This window comes from Oryx dammah, unplaced genomic scaffold, assembly GCF_014754425.2.
Source record: "Oryx dammah isolate SB20612 unplaced genomic scaffold, SCBI_Odam_1.1 HiC_scaffold_17, whole genome shotgun sequence".
Classification (NCBI taxonomy): domain Eukaryota; kingdom Metazoa; phylum Chordata; class Mammalia; order Artiodactyla; family Bovidae; genus Oryx; species Oryx dammah.
In genome coordinates this window covers 67,009,088-67,016,313 of record NW_024070201.1, presented here as the reverse complement: position 1 = coordinate 67,016,313, position 7,226 = coordinate 67,009,088, and the positions used below count along the sequence as shown (strand labels likewise).

General features: G+C 40.6%; 1 non-coding gene across 1 annotated transcript; it reads right to left on the bottom strand.

The window, feature by feature from the left end:
• Positions 1-3,130: 3,130 nt before the first annotated feature.
• Positions 3,131-3,202, bottom strand: TRNAF-GAA. The gene has a single exon. It is a non-coding gene; the product is annotated as a tRNA-Phe (tRNA).
• Positions 3,203-7,226: the final 4,024 nt, after the last annotated feature.

The following is a 7,226-nucleotide window of genomic DNA, read 5'->3' as shown; positions in this document are numbered from 1 at the left end:
ATAAAAAAATTAAAAGATAACCAACAAGGATCTACCATAGAATTCAGGGAACTCTGCTCAATATTCTGTAATAATGTAAATGGGAAAACAATTTGAAAAATAATATGTACAATAATATGTATACTTCGCTGTATATCTGAAGCACAACATTGCTAATCAACTGTATTTCAATTTAAAATAAAATTTTTTAAATAACAAAGAAAAAAATAGAGATTAAAATGAGGACTTTTACTTTGATGGAGGCTGTGGGAAGCACACCCCGAGACCTGCAGGACACACAGAAGTTTGCTCAAGAGGCAAAAAAGCAGTCCAGGTGGAAGGAATGGCATGTGCAAAGGTCCTGGCATGGGAATCAGGCACTTTGGAGAATTTGAACATAGGCAAGTGAGGTAGAAATGGTAAGGGAGAAAGGGCAGACGTGGTCAGAGAATGGGGAGGTAGGTGCAGATGTGGTCACGGCCAGTCTCATCATCAGGAAGAACAGCACTGCTATGCATAGTAGCAAACATATTCATTCCTGCATTTGACAAGTAGTTACTGCACTGCCTATCACCCCAGACCCTGCAGGATGGATGCAGTGGTGAATGAGTTCAGACAGTCCCCATGGTCACAATGCTCACACTCCAGTACTGGGTTCTCAATCAGTGTGGCATCTGCTCTGAGTTTCACATTTTCTTATGGAAAATGAAGATACATACCTGCCTCCCAGAGAAGGATGGAGCCATCTAATGCACATGAAAGGCTTAGTGTAAAACATCCCAGAAGCAATGAAAAAAACCCAACTAGCCAATGTGGTCAGTTTCAGAAGCCTAACCCTCAGCAACAGGTCGGCATAACCTGGCCCAACTCCAAGCAAGGATGTGGCCATGGACGTGAGTCCAGGGTGTGGTGCCCTTTGTTGGAGCTCAGCTGTTAGGTTGATCACCTAGTGCAGAAAGGATACTGCAGGCCCAGGAAGGACCTGGAGAGAGTGGGGACGGGGAACACTCAGGACAGTGACGGAGGGGCTGTCCGTCCACTCCAGTGCAGCTCTATTTTAAAAACAGGATCTCTGAGGACTTCCCTGGTGGTCCAGTGGCTAAGACTTCCTGCTTCCAATGCAGGGCCTGGGTTCAATCCGGGATCAGGGAACTAGATCCCACATGCCGCAGCCAAGAGGTCACATGCCGCAGCAAAGAACAAAGATCCCACGTGCCAAAAGGAAGGGCTTCCCTGGTGGCTCAGATGGTAAATGTGAATCTAAGACTTGGTGCAAACAAATAAATAGATTTTTTTAAGAGGCTCTCTGGAGTACTGGGGAGGGGGCTGGGGTTCTTTCCAAGGGTTGTCCACACTCCCACACTCCATACCCATCCATGCACTATTTTGTGCCCGATGCCACATTTACTATGGCTGGCTCTCTGAATGCTGTGAACTCAGAGGTGGCCCTAAACCAAGGATGTAAGTTTGTGCCAAGGAACACAGATGACATACCCTCCTAATGACCAGCTGTCAAAGGGGGTCTCAAGGGGACTCCCCCACTTTCCCTGCACAGACAGGCTTCCGCGCCCCCTGTAAACCCACACATCAACCATCTGGGAGGCAGAGGCAACACAGTCTCAGGCAAACCATCAGTTAACCAGTGACACATTCTTGGTCTTATAGCTTTGCATGCATTTCATTTACACCTTTTCTCTAGTTTCAGGGAGTAAGGGCTATCCTCAAGTGATGGTGTGTGGATTTCTCACTGAGGTGGCTTCTTTTGTTGTGGAGCACACTTACACCCATCTCACATGGTAGCAAAGCAAAGCTCAAAATTCTTCAAGCCAGGATTCAAGAGTAAATGAACCAAGAACTCCCAGATGTTCAAGCTAGATTTAGAAAAGGCAGAGGAATTGCCAACATCAATTTGATCATAGAAAAAGCAAGAGAATTCCAGAAAAACTACTTCTGCTTCGCTGACCATGCTAAGGTCTTTGTGTGGATCAAAACAAAGTGTGGAAAATTCTTAAAGAGATGGGAATACCAGACCACTTGATCTGCCTCCTGAACTTGTATGCAGGTCAAGAAGCAACAGCTAGAACTGTTAGAACAGTAAGAACATGGAACAATGGACTGGTTCCAAAGTGGGGAAGGAGGATGTCAAGGCTGTATACTGTCACCCTACATATTAAACTTAATGCAGAGTACATCATGAGAAATGTCGGCCTGGATGAAGCACAAACTGGAATCAACATTGTCAGGAGAAATATCAACAATCTCAGATACATATATGACACCACCCTTATGGCAGAAAGTGAAGAGGAACTAAAGAGTCTCTTGATGAAGGTGAAAGAGGAGAGTGAAAAAAGCCGGCTTAAAACTCAACATTCAAAATACAAAGATCATGGCATCCAGTCCCATCACTTCATGGCAAATAATGGAAACAGTGACAGTTGAGTTTTATTTTCTTGTGTTCCAAAATCACTGCAGATGGTGATTGCAGCCATGAAATTAAATGACGCTTGCTACTTGGAAGAAAAGCTATGACAAATCTAGACAGATTATTAAAAAGCAGAGACATCACTTTGCTGACAAAGGTCCTTCTAGTCAAAGTTATGTTTTTTTTCCAGTAGTCATGTATGGATATATGAGTTGGAACATAAAGCTGAGCACAGAAGAATTGATGCCTTTAAACTGTGGTATTGGAGAAGACTCTTGAGAGTCCCTTTGACTAGAAGGAGATCAAACAAGTCAATCTTAAAGGTAAGCAACCCCTAAATGTTCATTGGAAAGACTGATGCTGAAGCTCTAATATTTGGCCACCTGTTGCAAAGAGCCAACTCATTAGAAAAGACTCTGATGTTGCACATGATTAAGAGCAGGAGCAGAAGACGACAACAGAGGACAAGGTGGTTGCATGACATCAGCAAGTCAATGGGCATGAGTTTGAGGAAGCTCATGGAGATGGTGAAGGATAAGGAAGGCTGATGTGCGGCACTCCATGGCCTCTTAGCAACTTAGCACACAGTATTAAGTGAGTGAGTGAAGTCTCTCAGTTGTGTCCGACTCTTTGGGACCCCATGGACTGTAGCCCACCAAGCTCCTCCGTCCATAGGATTCTCCAGGCAAGAATACTGGAGTGGGTTGCCATTTCCTTCTCCAGGGAATCTTCCCAACCCAGGGATTGAACCCAGGTCTCCTGCATTTCAGGCAGACGCTTTAACCTCTGAGCCACCAGGGAAGCCCAGCACATAGTATTACTAGATTACTATAGAGTCTATGGGATTCCTAAGCCAGAACACTGGAGTGTGTAGCCTTTCCCTTCTCCAGGGGATCTTCCCAACCCAGGGATCGAACCCAGGTCTTCCACATTGCAGGTAGATTCTTTACCAACTATGCAACCAGGGAAGCTCAAGAATACAGGAGTGGGTAGCCTTTCCCTTCTCCAGGGGATCTTCTGGACTCAGGAATCAAACTGGGGTCTCTTGCATTGCAGGCAGATTCTTTACCAACTGAGCTATTATTGAAGCCCATATATAGCTATAACAGTTAATATAAACTGACAGATGTAAATGTAGTAAGATTAAGATATCAACATTTTTGAAACTAGGATATGTATTTATAGAAAAAAAAATAATGTTGTAAAAAGCTGCTGAAGAATTTTCTAAAGGAGAATGATGTGAGACTATTTTTTTAAGTTTTAAAGGGAAAATCAATATGTTTATAGAATAAAAATAAAAACAAAGTGATGCTCCCACTGTCTTCCATTACAGAATTACAGTGTAAGGGAGGGCATCACATTCAAAGTGGTTTCTTTTTCATATTAAATCAATCCCCACAAGGATTTAGTGTTCATTTGGACTGATATTTTATTTCACTGTATATTTCTGGAAGGTCCATAATCACCAGGTAAGCCCCTTTCAGTCTTGTATATTTCCTTTCACTGATATGATGCTGAGGGTGGTCATTTACATTTTCTGATTCAGAAGGCATCCGAAACTGTTAAGCCCTTGCCCTCACTTCTGTGAAATAAGAGTGATGGCAGAACTAAAGCTTCTTTGTGGCACTTGTCCCAAACGACAATCTTTCCTGTCTGAGGCATTCATGACAGACGCAATCACAGACAGCTGTACCCCATGGCTCTAAGAAATTAAAAGATAAGGTGAATGATATCACACCAGAAAAACCATTACACTGATAAACAGAAAAAGACAATTTAGCCGAAGTCTTTGAGACATCTAAAATAACACTCAACACAGTGAAAGGTGTAACTTGCCTGTGGGAAAGTCAATGAAATCATTCCTAGATAAAAATCAACATGCACAGAAGAGGGACTGCATAGTGAGGTGTCTGAGTGTGACAGTGACCTTTGGCACGTTATTAGCTGGGAGGAGCTAACTTCCTTAAAGTTTTATTAATGTCAAGATGAGATCAAAGCCATCTGTCATCTGTCTCTGGGTGTTAAAAATAAGTTACTGCAGTGTGGTTTATTGTCTTTCCTTGAATGTATATTCACTATTACCTTATTTTTCAAAATGCAGACTTCTGACAGCAACTAGTTTTTCTAAAATATTTTGAAGAAGTTGAGGTACTATGCTATCCATGTTAAAATAATTAACTTTTTGTATGAAAATGCAATCCAGTTATCTATATGACTCTGTGATCTCAGAGGACTGTGTTTATTAGCTTCTTTTGACATTTGATCATTTACCTTACTAGGGAAAATAATTAAATTCGAGGCATTTTTGATTCTATTCATCTATACTCAAGATACTACACATGATCCTAATAAAGTACACTATCGTTACATATGATACAGTGTCATAAATTTTCCAAATTTTTGGTTCAAACATATATAAAAGAAATTAAATATGGCCAATTAAAGTCACTACTGTGAATAAGGAATTAAAAAATAATATTAACTTATACTGTATCATTTTTGTATTTACAGGCTCAAAGATAATTGTTTTGAAGTGGTTTAACATCTCCTCTGAAAACTTTATTAAAAAAAAACAATTTTTCTCAGAAAAGTGTTATCAACAGCCACTAGCTAAACAGGCAGAGCTGTGATTAGCTTTCTCATTACTATGTCTGGTCCAAATTGAAAGGGACTGTCAGCGACCCTGGACTGAATCAGTATGAAGAGAAGAACGGTCTGGGTGGAGAAGGGAAAAGAGGGGAGAATTAGCGATATTCACAAAGTACCCAAGGATTAACCCCAAGGAAATACACTGAAGATGCTCCAACTCTCCAACCATGGTTTCCAAGTTTTTGTTATCTTTCTAATGTGTCTTCTCCCTCTAGACTGGTACTCAGTGCTGATGGAAAACTAATGTCGCATACATACGAATATATTCAGCTGAATCACAGTACACTACATAGTGTTCCCAAGGTCCTATACCCACTCTGGAAAATCAACATCAAGCAAACTTTTAAACTACGTGTGCCAGGAGGGATTATAAAAACCAGAAATTATAAACATTATAAAGAAATTATAAAAATCAGAAATTTATAAAAATATTTTTAAAAATTCAAGTATATCAGATTTCTATACCAATGTTCATTTTTTTTGGTCATTTTTGAAAGATTTTTTCAGAATGTATAAACTTTTTTGTATCTCCATCAAATAAAGGCAGAAGATAAACACATTCCACGTCTGCAGGATATTTACAGTCTTTACCTTTCTATTTCCCCATAGCCCTTTGTCCAGCTAACTGCAGTCAACCAATATTTGTTGAACTAATTGAACATCAATGTAATTATTTGTTTTGGATAATCTATGACTTTAATGAGTTATTAATAGTCTTCAAAACATAAACTCTTGCATCTATTTATATATTTCCATAATGTCTTTCAACATATGCTTTGGAATATGTGCTCTAACTGGCCCAACAATACAAATGGAAGAAACATAGCTAATTTAGAAATAAATCCACTTGAATTTCTGAAAGTTTTCTTGGATTATGCGACATTGCCACACAATGTTCTCACCGGCTCCCTACCTCACAGTATTTAAACCATGGAAGGTGCTCATATGTATACATGTTTGGAGAAAGTTCTGGCAACTGAACTATGGTACCAAACCCATGGGAGAAGGGAATGGCAAACCACTTCAGTATTCTTTCCTTGAGAACCCCATGAACAGTATGAAAAGGCAAAATGATAGGATACTGAAAGAGGAAGTTTGATTTGTCAGAAGTTTGATTTGATGACTTTTTCACACACATGTGTCCATCAAACATTACCTGGCCTACAACCAGAACTGGCTTCATGGGCATATTAGCTCTACAGAAACACAGGGTCCCAACTCAGAAGGAGTTTGGTTTAATGCCCTGTTGTCATCTTCTTGACATTCTTACTATCTTTGACTTTTGAGTTTAATAAGGGAATATCAAGGGTATAACTGAACATGATTGGAAGCGGAAGGAAGGCATGGAGTCTCAGTTCATATACAGTCCTGCCTCCTAGCTATCCTATGTAGATTTTCAGTTGCCCAACCTTCTGCTTTCTGGCACCTCATCTGGAATAAAAGGTTTTCTTTTCTGCTCTGGTAGAGGTGGAGATTGGAAGAGTCCACACTCTATCTTGGCTCTTCCTTCATTCCTTAGTGGGGGCCTAGGTATGACGGCAACTCAAGGGACCATAGTCAGAGTCCAGAAAAAATCAAATCCTGTTACGAATCTTGTAAACCATGGGCGATATGCCAGGTCTCTGCCTCTACCATAAGACCCAATGAAATGATATCTCTGTGAGGCAATTTATACCAACCCTCTACCTAAAATCCTTCTATGATTGTTTAAACAATAATATTGAATCATCTTTCCCAGCCTTCAAACCCTTTCCCTACCACATGGTTCCATGAAATGACCCTACATCACCCACTGCTCCTGACCTCATTACCTATTCTTCAGCCAAAACTACATTATAATGCATAGGACTTCCTCCAACATATTCATGTGTATCATCTCCATATTTGTTCCCATACCATTGCCTTAACCTACTAAGCCTTTCAAATCCTGAAAGATGATGCTGTGAAAGTGCTACACTCAATATGCCAGCAAATTTGGAAAACTCAGCAGTGGCCATAGGATGTGAGAGTTGGACTGTGAAGAAAGCTGAGTGCCAAAGAATTGATGCTTTTGAACTGTGGTGTTGGAGAAGACTCTTGAGAGTCCCTTGGACTGCAAGGAGATCCAACCAGTCCATTCTGAAGGAGATCAGCCCTGGGATTTCTCTGGAGGGAATGATGCTGAAGCTGAAACTCC